Genomic DNA, 26,219 nt, shown 5'->3' on the forward strand with positions numbered 1-26,219 from the left:
TATGGGAATTGGAGTCCAACCACACATGCAGGGCACTTGGTTGGTTAACCCTGAATTAGTCAGTCTGTGAGTGCCCTGAAAGGGAATAGGACTGAAGAGTCAAGCACTGTCCGGAAGGTCACGGCTTCCTCCATCCTTGGCCTAAAGTATTTATGCTTTCCATTACATCCACCCAAGCAACCACGGGCACAGACTCTGTTCAGCAGCAGATTGAAAACAGAAGGGTACTTAGCATGAGGCCAAAATGCCACACATACTAATGACAGACAGGCTTGAATTTTCCAGAGATGCCTGGTGATGTTAGAATGCACATGTGTGGATAAAATGTTCAGCCTGATGTGGGTGGTATCTCTTCTCCCCACGCGAACACCAAAAGCGACCCTGCAGCATTAATAAGATGCACAGTATATTTGTCTGTTCCAAAGCAGATTCACATTAGCCCACCTTCTGAACTAAAATTTAAGCCAGAATGTGGTCTACTTTGGATCTACAATGCCACCAAATTCCATGAGATGCTCCAAAGCCTGACCTTGTTTCTCTTTTAAAATCAAATACTAGCCTCCAGGAACAGCTGGGAAGCATGAGCTTCAGGACTGATGACCAGACATAGAATCATGATATGTCTATCCCAGGGACTTTAAGGAAGTGCATGTTGCTTATACAATGATCATCTCCTGCTACCTGGGAGTGAGTGGGCCAGACATGCAGCATCAGGCACCATGGCTAATCTGGCTAAAGCGCCTGTCTAGTAAACAGGAGATCCTGGGTTCGACTCAGGTATTTAGTATTTTGCCCCCTGTCCTTATGAGTGTGGCTCAGCAGAGCTCACGGCACCTTTTGCTGCTTGCTGAAGGAAGAAGATAAAAACTCCAACAGGCCATGATGGACCCCTGATGTTACTCACTTTCTTTGTGGAAGAAAATCAGAAGTTTTACCCATCCCAGCATAAATTTTTAAAATGCAATGTAAAGGTTTAGCTTGGGATTTGAACCTGGGATCTGCCACATCCTAAGCAAGAATCATACATCTAGACCAACAAGACAGTCAGGAGATTCCTCTGCATTTAGGGTCATCATGTTGCCCTTGTTCAAGAGAGCTTGCCACCAGGCTTTCCTGGCAAAAAGGAGCAGATGTTACAGATGTGCTGCTTTATCCCTGTCTTCAGGTAGCAAGTGGACCAGGCTTTCAGTGGGGGGGGCGCTGTAACTAAGCTGGCTGAAGCTCCACTCCAGTATGCAGGTGATCCTGGGTCCATTTTCCTCTGGTGCTTTCGATGCTAACACTGTTGGACCCTGGAGTGGAGCTCAATGGGGCTTACAAAGGACATTTTGCCACTTTTAAAAAGATGTCAGTTCCTGCCATGACTCAAATCCAAGTTGCTGTGACCTCAGCAGAGGGTACTAAGAATTATACAATCACGGCTGGGCTGGCACAACTGCCTTCAAGGAGCAGGGTCTTCTGAAGATGCAAAGTAGGTCTATTGTTTCTTGGCCAAAGTCTGTGTAGAGCAGGGATAGAAGAGGAGCTGGCCAGGCATCACAGCTTTAGTTGGCTAAAGCACCTGCCTTGTGAGCAGGAAATCCTGGGTTTGATGCCCAATGGAGCCTCTGGCTTCCTCTTTTGAGGTGGGAGCAGAGTGTTCCCATTTTCTTGCAAGACATGTCCATGACCCCTTCCCTGTGCCCACAGAAAGACAACACTGTTCCTGTGTGCAATGAAAAAATGTAAATCCACCTGTTTGGTGGATTGGATTCAAACCAATGTTGCTGCAGTCACAGTGCAGAGTATTTGCTGCTACATTCCCAGGTCTTGGCAGCAGATGGTGGGAGAGGAGAGAGACACCCATGCTGGCCTGGAGATGCAATCACAGCTGGGTCTGCTGTCACAGATCTGCTGGCCAAAAGGTTCTCCAGGGTGACTTTCTGAAGGAACTTCAGAGCTGCACCCATCTAAAAAAATTGGATTTTAATGAACAACCAGACTTCCCATTGTGGGCAGAACTTCTCTGAGATTTGCATCCTGAGCCAGAGTCATAACTCTATATGAGGCATCCCCAAACTGTGGCCCTCCAGATGTTTTGGCCTACAACTCCCATGATCCCTAGCTAACAGGACCAGTGGTCGGAGAAGATGGGAACTATAGTCCAAAACATCTGGAGGCCGAAGTTTGGGGATGCCTGCTCTAGATCAACAAACCAGATATGGTTCTGTTCTGCATTTCAAACAGTTGCGACACCCACATTCAAACAGGAACTTGCCACAAACCTACTTGGCAGCACCACTTCAGTGCTATTTGCCATTAGCAAATAAGCCAGGCTTCAGTATTACAGTATAGCTATGCTGGCCAAGGTGCCTGCCTAGTAGACAGAAGATTCTAGGTGTGATTGCAGCTGGTGCCTTAGAAACCATCCCTTTTGGGCCTAGCAATAGAATGCAGGTCATTGTGGCTAACAAAGAATATTTTACCATTCCCTGGAGTGGGAAAAGAAATCCATAAAACTGTGAGTTCCTGCCGTGACTCAGATTCGAACGGAGGTTCCTGCGGCCACAACGCAGAGTACTAACTACTACAATCACCGCTGGGATGACACAGCTGCCTTCAAGAAGCTTCGAAAAACAAGGAAAGATAAGTCTATTGTGTCTTGGCCAGAACCTGTGTGGAACAGAGAGTAGGAAAGAAGCTGATCAGGCACAACAGCTTAGCTGGCTAAAGCACCTGCCTTGTAAACAGGAGGTCTTGAGTTCAACTCCCAGTGGTGCCTCTGGCTTCCTCTTTTGAAGCAAGGCCAGGGTGTTCCTATATGATTGTAAGGTATGCCCACCAGCTCTTCCCTGTGCCTCTGAAAAGATCATATGGGTCCTGTGTCAGAGGTGAATTTAGGGGAGTGTGACTGGTTCACCTGCACTGGGTGCCATTGTTCAAGAATGGTGAACAATGGAAGGTGAAAGGGGGGGAGTGTCAAATTTAGGCATCCCAAAGTGTCGTGCTGAATTTTAAAGCCCAAAGTCTGCCACTGCCTGTGTGCAGTATCTGGCCTTTTGCTGTGACTGATGCACAACCAGTCGGGGGGGGGGGGGGTGTGCAGGTTTGCAGGATTAAGTACTGCAGCTATGGTGACTGAAGTCTGAGTCTGGGTTTGTTCCCTACTTATGGCCCTGGCTGTTGAGGTACATATCAATGTGGCTTGCAGAAGGCCTTTTCCTACTTCCTGTAGTGGGAAAAGAAAAGTATGAAAAGAAATCCACAAAAGTTGCTTGTTCCTGCCATGACTCGGATTCGAACCGAGGTTACTGCAGTCCCGGTGCAGAGTACTAACCACTGTACGATCATGGCTGGGCTGCCATGACCCTCTTCAAGCAGCTGGGTCTTCTGAAAGCAGATAGCTGAAATGTCAATCTGTAGGTGGCTTGCTCAAAGCTTGTGGTGAGCAGGGACTGAAAGAGCTGCTGAGCAGGACCCAATAGCTTAGCTGGCTAAAGCACCTGCCTAGTAGGCAGGAGACCCTGGGTTTGAATCCCAGTGGTGCCTCTGTTTATTTGTTTTGAGGCAGAATGCAGTGCTTTCCTTTGGTTGCCAGTGGTGCTCAGTGTAGCCACTCTATGGCTGCAGAAGTACCATGGAGATGCCTGCTTGCGTTCTGTGGAAAAGAATCATCCCACGCATTTGTGCTCACACCCCTGAAGAAGACTTGAGAGCCTACATATTGGATGAAGGGCAGGTGAGTTTGTTCATCGTATAAGGGGGAAGCAGCCCACTCACATCCCCTGGGTATGTCATCACACCTGTTTCCTAGCCAAGGACTGCATTACACTCCCCCCCCCAGGTGAGCCTTGGGTATGTGGGGGATGAGATGAGCACTGTGTTCACCTTAGTGTACCTGCTCATCCCTGCGGACAACCCAGAACACCTGCCGCCTGCCAGCCTGTGGCGGAGAGCAGGCGTGCTGCCCCCAGGGACGTGGTGTGTGTTCTGGGGGCGGGTAACACCATGCGTTTTCGGGGCGAGGCGTGCCGCGTGCAGGGGCGGGGCACACATTTTGGGGCGGGGTGCCTAGCGCGGGCAGGGAGGCAGCCGCGATGGCACCCCTGGGATCGCGCTGCCCGGGGCGGTGCACCCTCACCGCCCCCATCTTCCTACTCTACTGTGTAGGTGATGACTCTTGTATGCTTACAACCTTGGAATTCCTCAAGGTTACATAGTATGACCTTAATGTGTTCTATTGCCCCACTCCAAACACCAATGCAACTGAAGAGCCCAAATTCAAGAATAAACCATTGCCAATTAGATAGAATCCAGTGTTTCGACATACAAGCCAATATCAATTAAGCCAAATGAACCCAATCATCTAAAAACATATAACCAATCAATGGAAATATTTCCAATCAGATGAGATCCAACAGAGAAAAAAGCAACACATGATCTGCATCATGAAGTAGGAAAAAAGGGGAGATTATTCCAAACCCAAAATTCTTCAAGAAAAGACAGCCACACTGCAAAAGGATAGTGGATGGGTGCTACAGAGTAGAAACAAGAGAACCAGTGGTCAGATTTGCCTTAACTTGCCAAAGTCTATTCCCTAAGGCAGGAAAAGTAATCCACAAAAGTTGCGAGTTCCTGCCGTGACTCGGATTCGAACCGAGGTTGCTGCGGCCACAACGCAGAGTACTAACCACTATACGATCACGGCTGGGATGGCACAGCTGCCTTCAAACAGCTTCTAGAAGGCAGGGCAAGATGACAGATCAGCCTATTGCATCTTGCTTGGAGCCTGTGTGGAGTAGGAAACAGAACTGCTAACCAGGCTGCATAGCTTAGTTGGCTAAAGCACCTTCCTTGTGAGCAGGAGACCCTGGGTTCGACTCCCAGTGGTGCCTCTGGCTTCCTGTTTTGACGCAGGAGCAGAGTCATCCCATTTTCTTGCAAGGCATTCCCACCAACCCCTCCCATACTCACGGAAACAACATGCTGTTCCTGTTCACACTGAAAAATATAAATCCACCTGCCTGCTGTGATTTGGATTTAAATCAAAATCCATGCATCCTCTCGAATATCCTCACTACATGGCCAGGTCTTGGTGGGCAGGGTAGGGGAGAACATCTCTGTCAGTATGGAGAGGCAATAGCAGCTGTGACTATTGCCATAGGCTAGCTGGCCAAAAGATTTCTCTGGGTGAGTACGTAAGGAACAGTAGACCTGTAGCCACACCTTGAAAAATCTGGATCTAAATGAACGGCCAGCGCATCTTTGATTTTGAACTCAAGACCTTTCATATCCAGAGCCAGAATCGTACATCTAGATCAACAAGCCAGAGAGCGGACTGTTCTGCATTTCAATCAGTTGTGATTCCCACAATCAAAAGCAACTTGCCACAAACCTGCATGGCAACACCATATTGCTCCTATCTTGTATTTGCAAATCAGCCATATTTACTGGGTTGTATATACTGTAGCTAAACCAGATGAAATTCGATCCTGGATTTCATTCTCACTGAAACATCCAGCAGTCACCTTTTTGGCCCTGACAGTGTTGCTGCAGCTCAATGTGGCTCACAGGGAGCCTTTGTGCCACTCCCCGAGAGGGGAAAATAAATTTTCAAAATATGCGAGTTCCTGCCGTGACTCGGGTTCGAACCGAGGTTGCTGCGGCCACAACGCAGAGTACTAACCACTGTACGATCACGACTGGGCCGGCATGACTGCCTTCAAGCAGCTTATTAAAACGAGGCAAGATGCTTAAAGGATAGGTTCATTGTGTCTCGGCCACAGCCTATGTGGAACAGGGAGCAGAAGTGGAGCTGAACAGGCATCATAGCTTAGCTGGCTAAAGCACCTGCCTCGTAAGCAGGAGATCCTGGGTTCGACTCCCAGTGGTGCCTCTGGCTTCCTCTTTCGAGGCGGGAGCAGACTGCTCCTGTTTTCTTGGAGGCATAGCCATCAATCCCTGCCTTTGCTCAAGGAGGATATTTTCATTTGAGGAATGTAGCAAAGTATGTGGTGTTGCATGTTTGAGGGGGAGCTTCAAGTGTTTTTTGGGGGGGGGTAAAACATTTGGGAAGGAAGGGGGAAGGAATGAAAGGGGGCCACTTCTCTCTCTCCCATACTCACCCACCCACTCCCTTCCTATCCAAGAGTGCCCCTATTTTTTGTTTATAAAAAAGAAACCACTTTAAACTTTATTTTCATCATCTTCTTTAAATTAACTTATTCTTAGGATCCAAGCCATTGTCCTCAGAACGTTTAAATTCACATTCAACTTATACTCCTTCCTTCCTTCCTCTCTCTCTCTCTCTCTCTCTCTCTATATATATATATATATTAAGCACCAAATTGTGATGAGTAATTAATCATCTCAAGACTGCCCTCTTCTAAAATAACTAGGTGTAAGCTAAACTTTTGCCAAGTTCAGCTTTTATGTTGTTTTCAGCAGAAAAGAAATTTTCATTATCAGCTAGTATAACAATACAATTAGAATAATTTTCATCCCCCCCCCACTTTTTTTGAACATCACTTTTTATCAGCGCTCCCTCCCTATACAACTAAATTTCTATCTTTTCCTGCCTTCTGAAGGAAGGATTGCTGACTTTAAAGAAAAATCCAGCCTGGCCTGATCTTGCAGCTTGATATACAATTAGGCAATACATGCATGCAGACAGGCCCACATAGTCATTGAAGGGACTGTGTTCCTATTACTTCTCCAGACTGAGCAAATGAGTCCTAATTAGGGATGAGAGAGAGAAATTTGATTTAGTTTGCATTTAAAGGTAAACTGCCAAATTTGCACTTTCTGAAATAGAGAAACAGCCATTCTTTGAAATTCGCATTTCTCTGAATTTTGCAATGCGGTTCTCCAGGCAAATAATATGTATATACTAGGGTAAAGTGTGCATAAGTGTGCATATATTGGTGAAAATAAATCATTCAGTGAGGGAGGAAAGCTTTGCAGAAATGTGTACATTGGGAGAAATTCACAGTAAAATGCTGGTGAATTTTCTGTGCACTTAAAAAAAAGAAAGATGGAAACTGATGTGGAAATGTGAACTTATGGTTAGAAAAATGAGAAACAGAGAGAACCCAAAATTGACAGGTCTGCCCATCCCTAGTCCTAATATAAGATATGTTGGCCACAGTAACCACGAAGCACCTGTTTCAAAAGTTAAGCAAGAGCAATGCAGGGCCCATGGTACGACCACTGCCTACAGAGAATGAATCCATCCATAGGGAAAAGAGTGGGAGGAGACTTTGTTCTTGCATCTGCGGTGGGGAAGGAGGGGAGTACATTTATTTTCATGCTAACTGAGCCAATGAGCTAGGCTTGTTGAGTCTCTCAGTGTTCCGCATTACAGAAGCAACATAGTTTTGTTTTGTGTTGGCTTTTCAGAGAAAAACCACATGAAAAGTGTGGCTCTTTTCTCTCCTAAAAAGTTATAAATAGGGGGAACTTGGAACACTGGGCAGCATGTTGCTTTTTCAAAAGTCAAATGGACAAAGTTCAGGTTGGGGAAATGCCTCATCTTTATTCTGAAGCTAGGAACTTGTACAATCTGATTTGCTTGCAGGGTGTTTACATGTCTCCGCATTAAATCATTCACAGAGCTGGCTCTGTGATGAGGCAGGCTGAGGCAACTGCCTCAGGTGGCAGAAGCTGAAGGGAGGGGAGGTGACAGAGCTGTGAGTGCCATGTTGTCTTCCCTATGTCCCCTACTGTAGCCTGCTGCCCTCAAGTACAGTGGGAGAAACTTTCCTTTCACCAGTAAGATTCAACTGCCAATCCAATTGGCTTCTATATGTGTCTTAGGAGAGGGAACCAGCTTGTCCTTCACCTCAGGTAGCATAATGTCTTGAGCTGTCCCTGATCATTCATTCACCCCACACTTTTCAACGCATTTCCCCATCACTTTTCTAACAACAATATGCCTGTCTCTTGTAAAAGTGGATTTGTTATGCTCTAGGACAACAGAGAGATTTAATCCACTTTAATTGCATAAACCTAAGTTTCCTGGTATGCTCTTGAATCCCTCCCACAAAATACTGACAGTCTGGGGGGTGGCCAACAGCTACTTCTTAGACCTTATTTCTCTGCATAAGAAAACCTGCACTGACTTTTCTCCTTTGGCTCAGCTCTGCCTAAGCAAATCTGACTTATTTTTAAAACGCTCTCTGTTTGTAAGTCATCGGTTTCTATATCCTGTGGTGATACTTAACCACACTGTGGATTTTTTTCCATTGCCAGTGACAATTATAGGAGCCCAAAGCCAAGTGGTGAAAAATGTTTTCGACTGCCCTTGCATCTGGCTCCCTGGCAGCCACTTCTGCCGTTGACTGCAGAGCTAGCCCAGCGCCTCTCTTGCGTTTAAACTATTCAGATTAATTTTTCCCTTGGATACTATTATTTGCCTTGCCTTTCAACTGCTTTTAGAGGCTTTTTCTCGTTTGTGAATAGAATGGCATTTCACAGGAGTTTCGTTTACAAAACAATATCTCAGTAATCAAGAAAGGAACTTGGGGCACTTTCTCCCTATGCAAATATGGAATGGAAGACGCTTTCCCCATCGCCTTTATGAAATGCATTTTTGGATTACTTTCTAATATTAGGCCATCTTATCTGAATTAGGTGTCTCGGAGATATACTCCCTCAAGAAAACAATCTATCTTAAATTGCCTCCCTGTGAGTTATTGAGAGATACACAGAACTAAGATGCATAACACCTTGATTTGTTTAAATTACAAGGAGGGGGGAGAAGCAGTCAGAAGGACCCCAATAAAAGATTCCAACCAAATGTTTAAAAAATTGTGTTACACGATCATCAGAAAGTGTCCTATCTTTCATTTATGAAGACAGCATCAAGCACAGCGTTACAGTGCTGTTGTAAGAGAGGACAGCTAATTCTGATTGTTTTGTTTCTATTATAATATATATATAATAATATATATTATTATTTCTGCCCCCAAGGCCACATGGTAAATGACCTTAAGGTGGACACCCTCAAACAAAAGCACTTCAGAGAGAGACTCCAAAGTGAAACCTTTGAATCACATTCCATCAGTACTGCAAGCTTTTGAACTTCCATCCCAAGGAAGGATGGATGGAAGGAAGGAGAGAGAGAGAGAGAGAGAGAGAGAGAGAGAGAGGAGGGTTGGTGGGCTTAATTTCTGAGGAGAGATGCTGCAGCATCTGCTCAGTGCCTGTTCTAACCTAAGCACACAGGCTGTGCTGTTGGTTATGATTGCTACTACGGTATCTGTCCTGCTTGATCTGGCATATGGCCTTTTAAAAGTACAAAATATTAGAGGTTACCGCCCACACACTTCTGATGCGCTTTCTGCTTGTGTGGTGGCACCTCGGTAAAACCACTTCTTACTGTTTGTAGCAGAGCTTTCCCCGGAGGCAGAGGACAAGAACACAAAACTCCACTGGAAGACACAAAGCACTGTCAGCCTGAAAGTCAGTCCTCCTGTAATTAATCTGAATGCCTCGCCGATTATTTTAGTCTGTCTTACAGTTACTTCTCAAGTTTTCAATACACTGCCTAGGGCTAGCGTAAGTTGTCCTCCATTCCAGCTTTTATCCTTTTTGCTCTCTCTGACATCAGAGGAGCACAATTTCATGGAAGACATTTACCAGGTCACATCTCCCTCTCCTTTCTCTTCACCATCTCTTATAGAGATGTGAAGGCCTGGGAAAAAACCGGAAAAATTCGAGGGGAAGCCGGGTTTTTTTCTGTTTTCTTTCCTGAAGCCTTTTTTGTTTTTTCCCGAAAAATTGGAAAAATAAAAAAATAGATTATGCAATGTTTTATTTTAACATGATGAATAAAATATTTTAAGATAAGGGGTTCAAATATTTTATAAATCATTTCTAAAAAAATATGTATGGTATCAGCTTATTCTAATTTCTGTGAGGACAAGCAAGTCCTAGGTTACAAACTGAACTCTCCAATGCAAGAACAAGATACATTTCTTCCTTTAGGAGGTGCTGTTGTCACCAGAAAAGAAAAAGGTTTCAGTTTTGTTTTTGCATGCATGTGGTATGAATTGGTTCTGTTCCTCTTCAGTAGGCCTCAAAGCACGGGAAGAAAATATAGAGCAACAAAAAGGGCCTGAAAGTATATATGCTGTCGTGGCAATCAGAAAAGTGTTATGAAAGAAAAAAAGAAATGAAAATATTTTAAACATTAAATGCTGTAAAACAGTCTTTAAAATTTAAATAAACTAATTTAAACATATAATAGCAGCTAAAGTGGTTAACGGACCACACATATCAGTCTGAGGAAATACATACAGTCCCATGGGAAAAACATGGGAGGTGGAGTGTGCATGTTGCATAGCAAACAGTGATGAATGACAAGTTAAATTTCAGTTCCTGTTTGGATACACTATATTTTTAAAATGCTAGTTGTGATAATTTTACAGTATGCCCATTAAAATTGCCCATAGTTATATTTTATGTTTCTAAAGTAACAGAATGACTTTCAATCAGGAAAAGAAAAAAGAAGTGCTAATGCAGCATTTTTTTCAATTTTTCTGAAAATTTCCATTTTTTTCCCGGGGGAAAACAGGTTTTCCCCCAAGCTTCAAAATTTCTGGAATTTTTACATCTCTAATCTCTCCTCCATCCCCCAGAATGGCCTCCTAGGGCCCACCATACTGCAGCCCAAATATTATGTGGGGCAAGCAGAGGAAGAGAAAGCAGGCAGCTATTTCAAGTGACAGCAACACATTGTCCATGAACTTCCAATTAAGCTCCAGTGTATACATGTGTTGGACATAGAAATTGCATTAATCTTTTAAAGCAGCAATCCTATATTTAGTTGAGTGGGAGTAAGTACCATTGAACTCAACAGGACTTACATTTCAGAAGATTATAAATAGGATTGTTCTGGAAGAGCGAAAGACCTCAGCTGTAGTTGAGTAGCAAAGTTAATTGTTTTGTGCTGAAAAGAAGAAAAATTGAGGCCTTTTTCCATAGGCAGACTAATCCTCTCATTACTGAGAAAGAACAGAATGAGTGTGGGTGTACAAGGGAGGTGGAAGCTCTATCAACTTTACAGCACCATGCTGAACAAGATAAGTAGTTACTAAAGCAACAAAGGCTTTGCTTGTTTTTTAAAAACACATTTTTAAAAATAAAAAATAAAAATATACCGGATTCTAGTCAACAAAGTTCTACTCAGAGTAGACTCACTGAAATTAATGAATCAAGTTAGCTGTGTCTACTCTGAGTAGCGCTAGTGTTGAATGCCAACCATGCCTTGCATTTTCTTACTTACAAATAAAAATTATCCATTAAAACAAATTCAAACAGCAGTCATTGCTTCCTTGTGACTACAAGTTCATCCATTCTGGTGTTTAATGTGGATAGCAAGCTGCCTATAGTACCATATTTTCTCATACAGGGATCATAGCTGCCAAGTCTCCCATATTCCCCGGGAAATCCCCGTTTTTCCAGCTGTTCCTAGCCGAAAAAACAGATTTTTTTGTTTTTTTTCGGTTTATTCTGGCATGGTGGCCAATTTGGAACTGAGCAAAGCAGCATCAAATGTCACTTCTGAGCATGCTCTGCCCAGTTCCAAAATGGCGGCAGCGCTACTTCCGGTCTGCTACTTCCGCCTGGTCCCTTATTTCTCTGACAGCAACTTGGCAGGTATGACAGGGATACCTGAAAAGGAAATCCTGATGGGGGGGGCAGAGTGCAGGAAGGCAGCGATTTGGAGAACATTATACGAATAATAAAAAAATAATGGTGGTCCAGGAACCTTACTATTCACACTGAAGATCAGTATAGATAAGGTCCTACGGCTTTAAAAGAGGTGGTCTGATAGAGGGAGGAAATAATACCTGAGTCCCTGAACCATAGGTTTGTGCTCAAGTGCAGATGCAGCCTTAAAGCTCTATGGAAGTGTGAAACAAAGCGACAGGAACTATCAAAGGCAAGCCATTGTATTTGAAAAGCTTGATTGCTGGGTGATCATATTTATGCAACATTCCACAGCCCTTAAATTTCCCTTTCAGAGGCATTTCAAATTACAGCAATAGGAGAGAGGCTCTGCTCAGTAACAATTACGCTTTGGAAAGCGAAATAAAAGAATTCATTTACAAGGGTGCCAGCTCAAAGATTGCACCCTTCAGGTGAGGTTGGGGTGACTGAGGGCCTTTGAATAGCTATGCCTCTCAGCCAAATAGATTGAAAAGTATTGATGAGAAAGGCAAAACCCAGAAAAAGGCTGCCTTCGAAGACATTTGGTCTGCCTCTTCCTATTGAATGCCACATTAATCTCTCTCTGGTGTGTGTGGGGGGGGGGTGTATTTAAAAAACCAATTTTCTTACCATTTTGCTTTTAGGAAGGTTCAAGGAACAAGGAGGAACATACAACACAGTACAGTACATGTATCCCAAAGCAAACATTTATATTCCTGCCCTCCCCTTAAAAACAAATGTAGCTATGGATTTTATTCCATCAGAAGACTACTTCACTGCGGTGTAAATGCATGAAGGAGACGACGGCCTCCCCCTAATAATGCAGCCAGTGAAATCATGTGCACAACAGACCATAACCCCATCTTCTGCACATACAGTCAATATCTGGAGGAGAAAAGGTATGATACACAAAATCATATGCCTCTAGATAGCATGGGGACAATGTAGGCCAAATTAGGCAAACAGGAACAGAGTGTTCTTTCCATGAGCATGGGAGGGGTTGGTGGGCATGCCTTGCAAGAAAATGGGAGCACTCTGCTCCTGCCTCAAAAGAGGAAGCCAGAGGCACCACTGGGAGTCGAACCCAGGGTCTCCTGCTCACAAGGAAGGTGCTTTAGCCAACTAAGCTATGCAGCCTGGTTAGCAGTTCTGTTTCCTACTCCACACAGGCTCCAAGCAAGATGCAATAGGCTGATCTGTCATCTTGCCCTGCCTTCTAGAAGCTGTTTGAAGGCAGCTGTGCCATCCCAGCCGTGATCGTATAGTGGTTAGTACTCTGCGTTGTGGCCGCAGCAACCTCGGTTCGAATCCGAGTCACGGCAGGAACTTGCAACTTTTGCAGAGTTCTTTTCTCTCCTCAGGGGGTGGTAAAATGCCTTCTGTCAGTCCTAATGAGCTGCATGCAACTTCTGGATCCAACAGGCTTAGCATCCAAAGCTAGTGAACTCAAGTTCACCTTCTACAGTGATCATCTACTAGAGTGGAGGTTTCGTCACTTAAACACATGGGGGGGGAGAGGGAGAGGGAGGGAGAACTGCAAGCCTGGTCCACTTGCTACAAGAAGACAGAAGCTAAGCAGCACATTTGCAATACTTGCTCCCTATTTCCAGGAAGGATTTCAAGAACTTGTGACTTCTTGCCAGAACACACCACCCTCCCCTCAGAAGATTTAGATACTGATGAGGGCAGGGGGAGAGACAACATTGGCACAGCTATGACCCTATAGTAGTTGCTCCTCTGCATTGTGGTCAGAGCACTCCCTGTGGCAAGCCAGGCCCACAGGTGTAAAGCAGCCCCTGAACCCTAGTGGAACATCTGCCTTCATTGCAAACGAGCAGGAGGCTGTGTCCACACTTGAATTAAGGGAGCTTGTGGTAGCCAAGGAAAGTGGCTCTCCCTCTCACCATGTTGCTTCTGCCCCTGCTCTGTTTCCTGGTCTAGGGGTCTGGTTCTTGTTTATGGTATGAGTAATCCCAGGTCAAATCCTGGAGAAGCCTTGTCCACAGCAGAAAGGTTGGTTTCACCATTATACATTGTGTTTGCAAAAGTGTGGGATGTTTCTTTTCCAGACATCTCCATGGTCCTTCTGCAGCCATAGAGTGGCTGCACTGAACACCACTGGAAACCAAAGGAAAGCACTGCATTCTGCCTCAAAACAAATAAACAGAGGCACCACTGGGACTCGAACCCAGGGTCTCCTGCTTACTAGGCAGCTGCTTTAGCCAGCTAAGCTATTGGGTCCTGCTCAGCAGCTCCTTCAATCCCTGCTCGCCACAAGCTTTGAGCAAGCCACCTACAGACTGACATTTCAGCTGCTTTCAGAAGACCCAGCTGCTTGAAGAGGGTCATGGCAGCCCAGCCATGATCGTACAGTGGTTAGTACTCTGCACCGGGACTGCAGTAACCTCGGTTCGAATCCGAGTCATGGCAGGAACAAGCAACTTTTGTGGATTTCTTTTCGTACTTTTCTTTTCCCACTACAGGAAGTAGGAAAAGGCCTTCTGCAAACCAGGTTGAGATGCCATTTGCACATAACAAATAGGTGCCTACGCAACAAAAAAACACTGTTGCTGTATGTAGGTTTTATTTTATTTGTTTTTTATCTTATATTTTGGAAATGTACATCCAGGTGTTTTTTTTCCTTTAATTTTTTTGGGAGGCCCCAAGAGAGTGGGGCCCTAAGCTATAGCTTGTTTATCTTATATGTAAATCCAGCACTGCCCACAGGGCATTTCACTGTCACAGGGAAGAGCTGGTGGGCATACCTTACAATCCTATAGGAACACCCTGGCCTTGCTTCAAAAGAGGAAGCCAGAGGCACCACTGGGAGTTGAACCCAGGATCTCCTGCTTACAAGGCAGGTGCTTTAGCCAGCTAAGCTATGGTGCCTGTTTAGCTCCTTTCTTACTCTCTGCTCCACATAGGCTCCATCCAAGACACAATAGACTTATCCTTCAGACATCTTGCCTTGCTTTTAGAAGCTGCTTAAAGGCAGTTGTGCCATCCCAGCCGTGATTGTACAGTGGTTAGTACTCTGCGTTGTGGCAGCAGCAACCTCGGTTCAAACCCGAGTCACGGCAGGAAGTCGCAACTTTTATGAATTTCTTTTCTCACCTCAGAGAGTGGCAAAATGCCCTCAGGAAACCCCACCCGGCTGCACCCACCTGCTGGGCCCAAAAGAGTTAGCACCCATGGCATCACTGGGTGTTGAACCCTGGATCACTAGCATACTAGAGTGGAGTTTGCCTCTGCTGAACTATGCCCCCCTATACACACCCACCCCACAAACCTGCTCTATTTGCTACCTGAAGACAGAAGCAATAAAGCACACATTTGTAACATCTGCTCCCTTTTGCCAAGAAGGCTTGGTAAAAATCACATTGAACATTAAATCATAGAATTGTTGAGTTGGCCTGAAATGCAGAGGAACCTCCTGACTACCTTTTTAGTCTAGAATGTATGACTCTTGCTTAAGATGTGAAAGGTCCCAGGTTCAAATCCCAAGCTAAGCCTTTCAATTGCATTTTTTAAATTTATGCTGGGATAGGTGGAACTTCTGGTTTTCCTTCACAAAGAAAGTGAGTAACATAAAATGTCCATCATGGCCTGTCAGAGTTTTTATCTTCTTCCTTCAGTGAGCAGCAAAAGGTGCTGTGAGCTCTGTTATATGGACAGGGGGCAAAATACTAAATACCTGAGGCACCACTGGGAGTCGAACCCAGGATCTCCTGTTTACTAGACAGGCGCTTTAGCCAGCTTAGCCATGGTGCCTGATGCCGCATGTCTGGCCCACTCACTTCCAGGTAGCTGGAGATGAGAAGTGTGTAAGCATCATGCACTTCCTTAAAGTCTCTGGGCTGGGCATGTCTTCATGATCCTATGTCTGGTCATCACTCCCAGATCTCCTGTTTTTCAGCTGCCCCTGGAGGCTAGTACTTGGTTTTAAAAGAGGAACATGGTCAGGTTTTGGACCATCTCATGGAATTTGGTGACAGTGCAGATGCAAAGTAGACCACAGTCTAGCTTGGAGAATGTGAATCTGCTTTGGAATTTGGACCCATCAAATTCCAAAACAGAGTTTATTGTGACAGGGTCATGTTTCAGATCTGTGTGGGAAGGGGGAAGATATACCACCCACATCTGGAAGAATCCATCTTATCTCCATATACATGCTTTCTAAGATCAACATGCAAGTTTGGAAAATTCAAGCACAAGAGATTTGCCACATCCTCCCCCTCTTCCTCCTGCTATGCAGCGGCGATTAAATTGTTGGTAGGTCAAGCACTACATGTTTGGAAAATTAATGCACCAACCACACTGTCTGCTTCTATCTACAAGTAGCAAATCCATACCTTCATCAGACCCCTGGAGAAAGGTATCTGGTTGGCCACTGTAGGAACCAGATGCCTCTCTCCTGGCAGCTGATGAGGTTATGGATTTTCTACTTGTAGGCAGTAGTGGAGGGTGGGGTGGGTTGGAGTACTTACTTCCCAACAATTTCATCACCGCTGCTAACCATGAGGCAGAGTGGGATGATGTGGCAGGTCTCTTGTGCATTTATTTGGTATGATCTTTATTTGGTATGCATCCTTCCTGATATATATATATTTGTTCAGGCATCCATCTTAATGAATAAACTCAACATGGGATTTTCTATTTGCAGGAGTCCTTAAGCTGTGGTCAACTTTTATATTTGTAAGTAAACAGGGCAGTCTCGAGCAGGTCGGGCGCCCTGGCGCTGAGGCACAGAGATCGCTCCCGCGCTCCCGCCCTTCCAGCGCGCAGCATGGCTTCCATGCGGCTTTGTCGCGCAGCGCCTCTGGCGCCCCACGCCACCTGGACTATACCTAGAGTCGGCCCTGTAAGTAAACCCAAATATTGCAAAAACAAAACAAAAAGTCTAAAACCCAACATCATAATTATCCAGTCTTTTCTGCTTCCAAAGGAAACAAAGCCCAGGGAAATGCTGTTCCGGAAACTTCTCAGCACTCGCGGAAGTGGGGAACACATCACTCTTGTGGCGCACAGCTCTGCCCAAGAGCACAGTTTGGGAATTACTGAAAAGAAGGGTTTGAAGTATAGGGCATCTTTTGACTTCACAATGTTTTGACTTTAAAGAGGCAGTAGGGTGGTTTTCTTTCCTAATTCTGTTTATATACACTGAAATGCTCCAGGGACGGAGGATGCACTGCTTGGATTTACCAGGGTGAGACCTGCAAGGAGTTTGGCTGCAGCTCAGAGAAGCTCCAGAGTGCTGCTGCTCAATGAAGCAAGTGGAAACATGATCAGAGCAGACTTGGGCCTAGAATACCAAAGGGGTGGCAATGCTTAATTTATAAATCTTCCAGCTTGATGTAAGTAGCAGTGCATTCTCAGAAAGAAAAGTGGCTCTTACCGTATTGACCTAAGAGATATCAAGTAGCCAGGGTTTCCTGCTTCCGGTGCACCAGGAATGGAGTCCCTCCCAAGACCGCGGGAGAGAGGCAGACAGAGATAATCAGATGATGGGGAAATTTCATTATCTGCATCCCTCTTCGGTTGGAAGAGGAATCAGTCTCTCATCCGCAGTTTGCCTGGCAGTCTGGCACTCGCTTCCCTATGGAATGCAAGGGCAAGCAAAAGTACTGGGTGCACAGAGCACTCCAACTGCCACAGTCCCCACCCCCACCCCGATCCTGTTCCTGGAAGCACAGGTCATCCTGTTAATTGGACTTTAATTGGAGTAAACTACAGGCACATGCCAGAGACGATGAGATAAGAAACTGCAAAAACAACCCATCTACAAGGATGTGAAAGGTTTGGATTGAGAGCAGATTTCATTCGGTGAAAGAGACAATGGCGGGAGGAGAGCCCACTGTTTGCTTACTTAAGGTTTTTCTCTACATTTATGATACGGCAACCCACACACACCCCAAACCCCAGAATGCAAGTTTTATTTTAAAATATCTGCACAAGTGAGGGTGGAGGAAATTGGTATATAATATGGAATTTAACAAAACTGGAACTTTGTGTGAGAGAGAAAGGAACTGAGAGGGAAGGGGGGAAGAAATGCTATGCTTTTAAAATACAGGGGGAAATCCTCCCTAACCTCCATTATCCACAAAGGAATGTGAACAAGGATAAATAACAGCTTCTCCCAAGACATGACGGGAACCATCAACAGTTGCAGGAATAAAGGATACAACACTATATATGGACGGAAAAACATCATGGGGGGAAATTGTCACACGCAGGAAAGGATAAGGATTACAGCTAAAGTTCCTCACTTGAAACTTTATAAATTACCTATTATACCAACACGAATTGAAATCAAAAGATTATAGCTGTTATATAAGGGATTATTATATCTGAATGGAATGGAATGGAAATGATTAAAACTTTGGAATGCATAAAAAATGTAGAAGAATGAACTTATCTACTCTAGCATGCAAGGGAGCCAGTTTAATTAAATTGTATAATTTGACATTTGAATAATCGGCATTAATATTTGTATTAATTGGATAAAATTGGTATTGTTATAATGAGGCTAGTATTGGAACGGTACTGGAAAATCAATAAAATAATAAAAAAGAGATATCAAGCAGCCCTTTATTTCTTCTGATCTCTTCTGCAATTCTTTTTGTATGATCCTTGGGTCCAATGCCAAAAGAAACACATCCTTCCTGGTATATATCTTTGTTAAGGCATCCTTCTTAATGATTAAAATCAACATGAAAAACCACATCTTCCATTATTTCCATCCACACAGATAAAAATTAGCTTCAACTCTGGACCAAAGGGGAGAGGGGGCGAAACCCAACAGCAACAACAACAGACAAATCCTACTTTGGATCACAACTGAGTTCTTGAGAACCTTGACTTTCGTAGCTGCTTGAACAAACAGAGCAGCTTCCGATCCCAAGCAGTGCATTGAGTAAAGGTGAAGATTCTTGGAATAAGATGTTTGCACTTGGCCTGAATGTCAGGAAATTATCTGGTCACAGCCTGCTGGGTTTCTCATAGCAGGCCCCAAGGACTGAAGAAAACTGTGGTGATAGAGACCCTTCCTCTTTAAGATGGTGATGATGGGAGTGCTGAACAAGCATTGATTGTTGTTGCTTCCTGCCTCTCGAAATTATATCTTACTGCAGAGTTATTGCAGATGAATTATGTATGAGGCTGAAATCACTTTTCCAAAGTACTTGCAGCCTCTAGCAGAGCTGCAAAACAAACCAAGGTCCATCTTCAGTGTATGTGGTTATCGCATTCTGCATGGCGTTATTCCATTGAAAATGAATGTGCTTAAATCATAACTGCTGCTGTCAAGTATTTGTAGCTAGATCAATCTTATCTCTGCCCTTTCATTGGTTGGGGCCTGCTGAGCAGAGTGTCCACTTCCAACTGCTAGGTGAGAAGAAATCTACTGTTAGCACTATTTGGTTTCCATTTAGCTGAATCAGTCTGTCTCTATATCCTATCCGAGACCATAAGGGACTCAGTTTGCTCAGACCTAATGGTTTATTGATCTGCTGCATGGCATATATGCCTTGTAATAAATAAGAAAAGGGGCAAAGGGTCCTTCATTTTAAATGCAAGACATGGCACTCCTTTAAAGTGTTTCTTTTGCCATCTGTATTAATTCACTGAAATTAGTCATTACCTGATTTCACGTCCCATTGATCCCAAGCGCAGAAAGAACTCTTGGAGCTGGAAAAAAATTGTGAATAGTCCTGCCATTAGTATGGATAGAAGAGTTCTGTTTCATTGCTTTATCAGCAAAAGGGTTCCTATCAAGCTCTTTTCAACACGGCTTAGGTTTTTGTGATGTGTGTGTGTGTGCTTGAGACTGCCCTGCTCCGGGATTGTTTGATGAGGAAATGTCAACAACAATTCCAAATGCCTAGGATCAAAGATGGTGCAAAACGTCTACAAGTAGCTCCCTGAGAAAAAAGAATTACGATGACCATATAATACCGAATCAGAGCCAAATAATGAGTCATACTGCTTGGGAATATTATCATTCTATTCATGAACATAAAGAATGGACATTGATGCTATGCTAGCATGGAGCCATTTTAGGTGCTGGGGAGGGGACTTTTCTTGTGGTAAGTTTGCTTTCCAATGATTCTCCCTGTAGGTACCATAAGCATGACTAATAACAGTCCCAAAGCATGCAATGTCTTCCAGAAAAGAAGCACTTGCTCCTCTTTTCATCACTTTGTTATGCAAAGTTCATTTATTCAGAAAGGTAGTGTCCAGTCCTGGTTTATTCCTTTTCTGGACCTCATTGCATAGCCCTGAAGGTACTATTTTTCTGTGTTGCTTGCTGCACACAGCCATATATTGCCCAGTAAGGGCATTAAGATCAATGAATGGAACTTGGTTGGTCTTACTACAGCATGAAGGCTATTGGTTTGTGGTGATACAGAGGCAGACCTTTTCATTGGTGACTCTGGTGTTGTGGAATGCACCTCCTCCTGAAATATGAGAGGTCCCATCTGTACTGGCATTCCACCAGCTGTGTAAACATGTTTACAGAGGCATTTCCTTGATCTCTTGACTTGAGTCTCCTGTTTTAATTGTTGTTTTGTTTCAAGCATCCTGTCTCAACTGTTCTTCTCTTCCTCATGATTCCCAGCCATATCTTGTCATTTGAACTCTCCCTCTTTCCGGCCATCTCCTTCTCTCTGTCTGCTGTCAGCTCTCCTCACTTCTCTGCCATCCCCAGCTCTGCCTGCACATCCAGCCTTGTGGATAGTGTAAGGGTGACTCCCTACAGGGAGCCAGCCCCCATCATCCTTTTTTTCTCCATCCTAACGTCCACCTCGCCAAGCACAGGGAGCAGCAGTGGCTCTGAAGCAGCCAAGGGGGAGGGGAGAGACTCGGAGAGAGAGAGAAGCCAACGTGAGGAACGATGGGAAAGCTCATCGATGGGAGGGGGGATGTAGGCAAGGGCTCAAGGATGCTGGAGAGCCCTGCCACTGCCTTGACAGGGAGGAGGCTGAGAGGGCATCGCTCTTCTGTTGCAAGAATTAAGGAGAGCATCGTGATGCAGGTCAAGGGGGAGGCGTTTTGGGGTACCCCGACTACTTTGCTGGCGTTAGAACAGATGTATACCATTGCCGGATTCTGATTCGGAATGAGAGGTCATGTTTTAAGCTGTCTCTGCACTGTAAATACTTTGCACAATAAAAGTCTTTAAAGACAAACTGGACTCAAGCAGAGTTACTCTAGAGTAGCCACGACAACCCTCTGACAGATAGGTAGCAACTCTACCCCCTTACTGTTTTCAACTAAATGTCAATATTCAGTTAACAATATAAACACCTAAAACCTTCATCAAAAGGACATTAGGCCGCTGGAAACAGCCACTTGTGTGAGTGACTGAGGATGAGTGGAGGAATCCACCTGTTTCCTTTATCATAAGAACACATTAAGAGCAGGATCAAGATCAGGAGAAAGGCCCATCTAGTCCAGCATCCTATTCTCACAATAGCCAACCAGATGCCTCTGAGAAGCCTGGAAGCCACTAACAGCCAACACCTGTAATATTCTCAATTTCTTACCAGTAGCAAAACTCATTCAGCCCCACTGGTGGATCTCAAACCTCTGAAGGTGGCCAACCCACCATGATTCTTTGGATCAAGCATACACTGTTCTTCCCCTGCCAGTTCCCTTGTACTGTAATGGATGGTGAACCCTTGAAGTGTAGCTTATCACAGAAAATTAAGTCTGCTTAGTACTTTGACATGTCAATACACTTCAAGAATGCCCTGCCTGAAATGTGGCATGATCCTCTCCAGAATTTTCCCCAGTAGTTCAGCAGTCCCAGTAACTACCAGGGGTCCCTGCATCTGTAATTAAGAAAGCAAAAGAGAGAGTTTTATGCTATATAGCCAGTGTAATGTATAGTTTGGTCCTGAGCAACCTGTTGCTCTCTGCAGGTTGAGCTGTCAGGAAGCCCTGTTTCATACCCTACGGCCTACAGCAGAACAGGATAGATGTCATAAAAAATATTAGCAACATCTTTCTAAAGACTTTTCTCTGTTTTCTAATGAGACATCAAGGATAAAAAGATTTATTTCAGAGGAAACAGTAGCAATGAAAACTGACAATCAGTGAAGTGCCATGAAGCAGTAACCAAACAAAGTATTAAGGGAAATCCTTTGAGAAGCAGGATCCTAGCACAGCCCGGAGTAGATTTCCAGTAAACAAGCAAACCAAACTATGGGCATGGCATGAAACAAGTGGATTATTGCTCTTTTATCATCCTTTGAACTAAATCCTGCTTGGCATTCTCACCACTAAAGTCAGAGGAAATAACCACACAAATCAATTTAGTAGGATTCAAACCTCCTGGCCAGATTCTAACCTCATCAACATCACTTTATATTTTGGCAAAACCTCCATTTATTTCAGTGTATGCATTTCCAGTTTCTGCAAAGCCAAGTTCGTGGCTGCTTTGTTGACATGAATTTTTCCCTTGCGTTTGGCACTTCAGTCCTAAATACATAGACTTGGAAAGTAAACCCAACTTATTTCATTGTAAGAAAGTTTCAAATACATGTATTTATGATCTAAACTTAGCAGCTCCATTCTATATGGTTGTTTTAGTTCTTCTAGCATGAATAGCAAAAATTTTATCACAATATTGGCAAGTAAGGGCTCATCCTGACTCTCAGCTGCCCCTACCCCAATAGATGGCAGGAGAGAATCAAATATTTGTAGAACAGAACATGCACATTGTCAAACAAAATCAAATACTGGAAGTAAAATATAATTGCCTGCCAAATTCTATCAGACATCAAATATCAGGTGTCAAATGGCATAAGCTGTCAGATATTGAATATTGTCTAAGTTCTAACAGAAGTTGTCAAATACAAAATATAACTGCATATTAGCCAATAATGTCAAATATAAAGTTTCCAATATCAAAGCATTGAAATCAAATAGCAAAATTCTCTTGGATATCAAATACTTATGCTGAATGTCAAATATTCAATGAGCATTTTGAGCAGAATGGATGGAGACAGATTCAGTGGTATCAGGTTTATTGCCTGTAAGCAGGAGAACCATTTAGCTGCTATGCCTATCCTCAGTGGCCTATTTACCATAGTAAATTTGCACACCAGAATGGTATTTGATAGTAAACCCTGAGTACACTAAACACCTCAGAAGCAGACTGCTTCCTTCTAAACCCTGAGCAATTACCAATGTGTCTCAGAATTTGCCTTCATCTCACACCACTTTCACACGCCAAAAAACATTCGCAATATGACAGCTTCCTGTAATCCTCAGTGCACATATCCCTAGGTAGTCCAGAACAGTTTTAACAAAATATGACACTGAAGGTACACTCAAGCAACTTTTTGAAGGTGGCTGAGCCTAGGGCTTGCTGATCAGAAGGTCGGCGGTTCGAAACCCTGTGACGGGGTGAGCTCCCGTTGCTCGGTCCCAGCTCCTGCCAACCTAGCAGTTCGAAAGCACGTCAAAATGCAAGTAGATAAATAGGAACCGCTACAGCGGGAAGGTAAACGGCGTTTCCATGTGCTGCTCTGGTTTGCCAGAAGCGGCTTTGTCATGCTGGCCACATGACCTGGAAGCTATACGCCAGCTCCCTCGGCCAATAATGCGAGATGAGCGCGCAACCCCAGAGTCGGTCACGACTGGACCTAATGGTCAGGGGTTCCTTTACCTTTACCTTTAAGGAGCTTGTTTACGTCTGGCATACTTGAAGGGCTAAGTACAGCACAAACTTAAGCATGCTTACTCAGCATTGTGCAATTAAAGTGAATTGGGCACTGGTAAGTGTGGGATAACACCTGTTTGATGTGATGACGTATTACCCTGCCACAAATAAACATGAATGCATGCTCAGTGAATAGTAGACCTTCCTGCAAATTTTGAGCAAACATTTCAGGAAGAATGCATAATGAGCAGGTCATCTGGAAGTGAGTTTTGTGTTCATAGGGTTGCAGTCTCTGTTGCTCCCTGCTCCTCATGGTTATACCACCAGGGTTATTACCTGCGAATTTATTAAAGGCTGGTCACTGAAGGAATGAAATTCCTGGTGTTGTGGTCTCATCTTTTTCTGTCTCTGGTCCTATGCTGTGTGCTTCCTGTACTTAGGAAAGCCCACTGCAGAAACATTTCTAATAGCACTGGATCTTATTTGTGATTTGATGCCCCCCAGGAAACTTAGAACTTGGCATATCCTGCCCTTGCTTCAATTCCTGGATTAATAGTCAGGGCAAAGTGCAAACTTTGAGTATTTCCACATGCCCCAAAAGCTTCTGCTTTTATAGCAACGAATTGCCTTGAACAGAAGGTACACGAGCATTTGAAGTAGAGTAACCAGCTGCTCGAACTTTGGGTGCCACACAGGTTTTTAAGCAGATTCCTCTTATTGAAGGAGCGTCTCCACCCCCATCGTTCTGTTCTCCACCTGAAGGAGCGTCTCCACCCCCATCGTTCTGCCCGGACACTGAGGTCCAGCTCCGAGGGCCTTCTGGCGGTTCCCTCATTACGAGAAGCCAAGTTACAGGGAACCAGGCAGAGGGCCTTCTCAGTAGTGGCACCCACCCTGTGGAATGCCCTCCCACTAGAGGTCAAAGAGAACAATTACCAGACCTTTAGAAGGCATCTCAAGGCAGCCCTGTTTAGGGAAGCTTTTAATGTTTGATGGATTTTTGTATTTTAGAATTTCTGTTTTTTGGGAAGCCGCCCAGAGTGGCTGGGGGAACCCGGCCAGATGGGCGGGGTATAAATAATAAATTATTATTATTATTATTATTGCCCCCTCCTCTGCATTGACATCTCACCAAATTGAAAGAAGTAACAGTAACATCAATGGCAAATGCTAGCTAGATTAACCAATTTCTCTAGTTTTTCGGAAAGCAGCATGGTTGCAAGAAGTCTTAAGAAATTAGTTTTAGTTTACTATTTAGTTTTCCTATGTACTCACAATGGTTTAGGGAAACCAATGAAGTATAGATTGATTTCAGTAAGCAAAGCTCTCAGTCGGAAGAGTGCTTCATTAATTCAGCCATGGTCAATAGCCTCTTGACCCACCAATAAAGCATAAAATATAATCTGGACTCCTTAGACTTCTAGTCAAACACTTGAGTCTTTGAATGGGTTTACCGTGATGATGTGCAGAGTGACCTTCCGTGATTTGACCTTGGCTGAATCTATATTGCAGGAGTTATTTTCATTGATGCATTCATGATTCATGGGTGAAAGATAGCCATATTATCACTAATGATCAATCAGCATTTTCCTCCCGTAAGTCTTATTCTAAGCATGGGAGTAGGCAGGGGGGCAGGAGGGGGCAGCTGCCCCCCCCCCAGAAGCAAAAAAACTAATGTATTTTACAGACCATAACCAGCACTTTTCCCCTCCAAAAACTGAAGTGGAAAGGGCTTTGCTTTAGCAAGAGCAGCTAAGTCTCCGCTTGCTGGGGGGGGGGGACACAGCTGTAACAAAAACACATCAAATAAATAAAGCAAAGTGGCTACCAGTAGTTAAGCAGTTAAGACAATGGAGCAGATATCCCCAGGCAAGTTTCGATAGCTGACCAATTCACCCTATTGTTCTCCAGTGGGAGTTGTTAATGAGCATTCAGGAATCGCATTAAGAGTACTATTGACGATTTAATGAGGGTGCAGAGGATTCAATTTGACTAAGGTGGCTCTGCAAGGCTAAAAGGAAGTGAATAAGAAAGGGGGGCTGTAGCTTTGACAGACACAGTGATGTTTATAAAAAGCAGTGGTGTTCCAGTCTGCCCCTCCTCCTGCATCTGTATACTGTAAATCAGGGGTGGCCACCTCCCAAGAGACTCTAATCTACTCACAGAGTTTAAAACTGGGAGTGATCTACCCCCTTTGGGGGGATTCAGGTCAAAGCTGTTGAGTTTTTTTAAGGAAGGGAAGCCCTGTTTTTTTGGGTTTAGGTCAAACTTGTTGAGCTTCTTTTAGGAGGGAGGGAGGCTCATTTTTGTTTAGGGCTTCAGGTCATAGTTCAACTTTTTATAGGGAGGAGGAAAATTTTGGGTGAGCTTTTTTTAGGGGTGCCAGTGACCTACCAGTGATCTACCACAGACAATCTACCTGTTGGACGTGCCTGCTGTAAATCAAGCAGAGAGAAAGCTGCTTACAAGGCTCCTGTACAGGCGTACCGGTATCTTCCTCTTGCTGCAGAGTTCCAGCATCACAGCGTCACCCAGAGACACCCGCAAATATGAGTTATCCCTCTCTCTATTTCTTTCTTCCTTCCCTCCCTCTTCCATCCTTAATAAAATACGGGGGGGGGAGATAAGCCCCACATAGAAAGCCCATCAACATAGGGGGATGACTCTTTCAAATATGGTATTTACCAGTAATTGGGGGGGAGGGGAGAGGCACCTAGGCCTCTAGGAGTTGGCTGCTATGCCTAGGAGTAGGACAATTCAAGAAAGCAGAATGATGCATATGCTATGGTAATATATCAATAGAATAATAGAATTCTAGTCGGAAGGGACCACAAGGGTCATCTAGTCCAACCCCCTG

General features: G+C 44.3%; 8 non-coding genes across 8 annotated transcripts; 3 read left to right on the forward strand and 5 right to left on the reverse strand.

Moving 5' to 3' along the window:
* Nucleotides 1-3,261: 3,261 nt before the first annotated feature.
* On the reverse strand, nucleotides 3,262-3,333 carry TRNAP-UGG (transfer RNA proline (anticodon UGG)). The gene has a single exon. It is a non-coding gene; the product is annotated as a tRNA-Pro (tRNA).
* A 1,282-nt stretch (nucleotides 3,334-4,615) lies between these two features.
* TRNAH-GUG (transfer RNA histidin (anticodon GUG)) lies at nucleotides 4,616-4,687 on the reverse strand. Its single transcript has one exon. It is a non-coding gene; the product is annotated as a tRNA-His (tRNA).
* Nucleotides 4,688-5,610: 923 nt separating this feature from the next.
* TRNAH-GUG (transfer RNA histidin (anticodon GUG)) lies at nucleotides 5,611-5,682 on the reverse strand. Its single transcript has one exon. It is a non-coding gene; the product is annotated as a tRNA-His (tRNA).
* A 119-nt stretch (nucleotides 5,683-5,801) lies between these two features.
* Nucleotides 5,802-5,875, forward strand: TRNAT-CGU (transfer RNA threonine (anticodon CGU)). The gene has a single exon. It is a non-coding gene; the product is annotated as a tRNA-Thr (tRNA).
* A 7,069-nt stretch (nucleotides 5,876-12,944) lies between these two features.
* On the forward strand, nucleotides 12,945-13,016 carry TRNAH-GUG (transfer RNA histidin (anticodon GUG)). Its single transcript has one exon. It is a non-coding gene; the product is annotated as a tRNA-His (tRNA).
* A 1,036-nt stretch (nucleotides 13,017-14,052) lies between these two features.
* On the forward strand, nucleotides 14,053-14,124 carry TRNAP-GGG (transfer RNA proline (anticodon GGG)). Its single transcript has one exon. It is a non-coding gene; the product is annotated as a tRNA-Pro (tRNA).
* A 385-nt stretch (nucleotides 14,125-14,509) lies between these two features.
* On the reverse strand, nucleotides 14,510-14,583 carry TRNAT-UGU (transfer RNA threonine (anticodon UGU)). Its single transcript has one exon. It is a non-coding gene; the product is annotated as a tRNA-Thr (tRNA).
* Nucleotides 14,584-15,391: 808 nt separating this feature from the next.
* Nucleotides 15,392-15,465, reverse strand: TRNAT-AGU (transfer RNA threonine (anticodon AGU)). The gene has a single exon. It is a non-coding gene; the product is annotated as a tRNA-Thr (tRNA).
* Nucleotides 15,466-26,219: the final 10,754 nt, after the last annotated feature.

This window comes from Zootoca vivipara, chromosome 5 (genome assembly GCF_963506605.1).
Source record: "Zootoca vivipara chromosome 5, rZooViv1.1, whole genome shotgun sequence".
Classification (NCBI taxonomy): domain Eukaryota; kingdom Metazoa; phylum Chordata; class Lepidosauria; order Squamata; family Lacertidae; genus Zootoca; species Zootoca vivipara.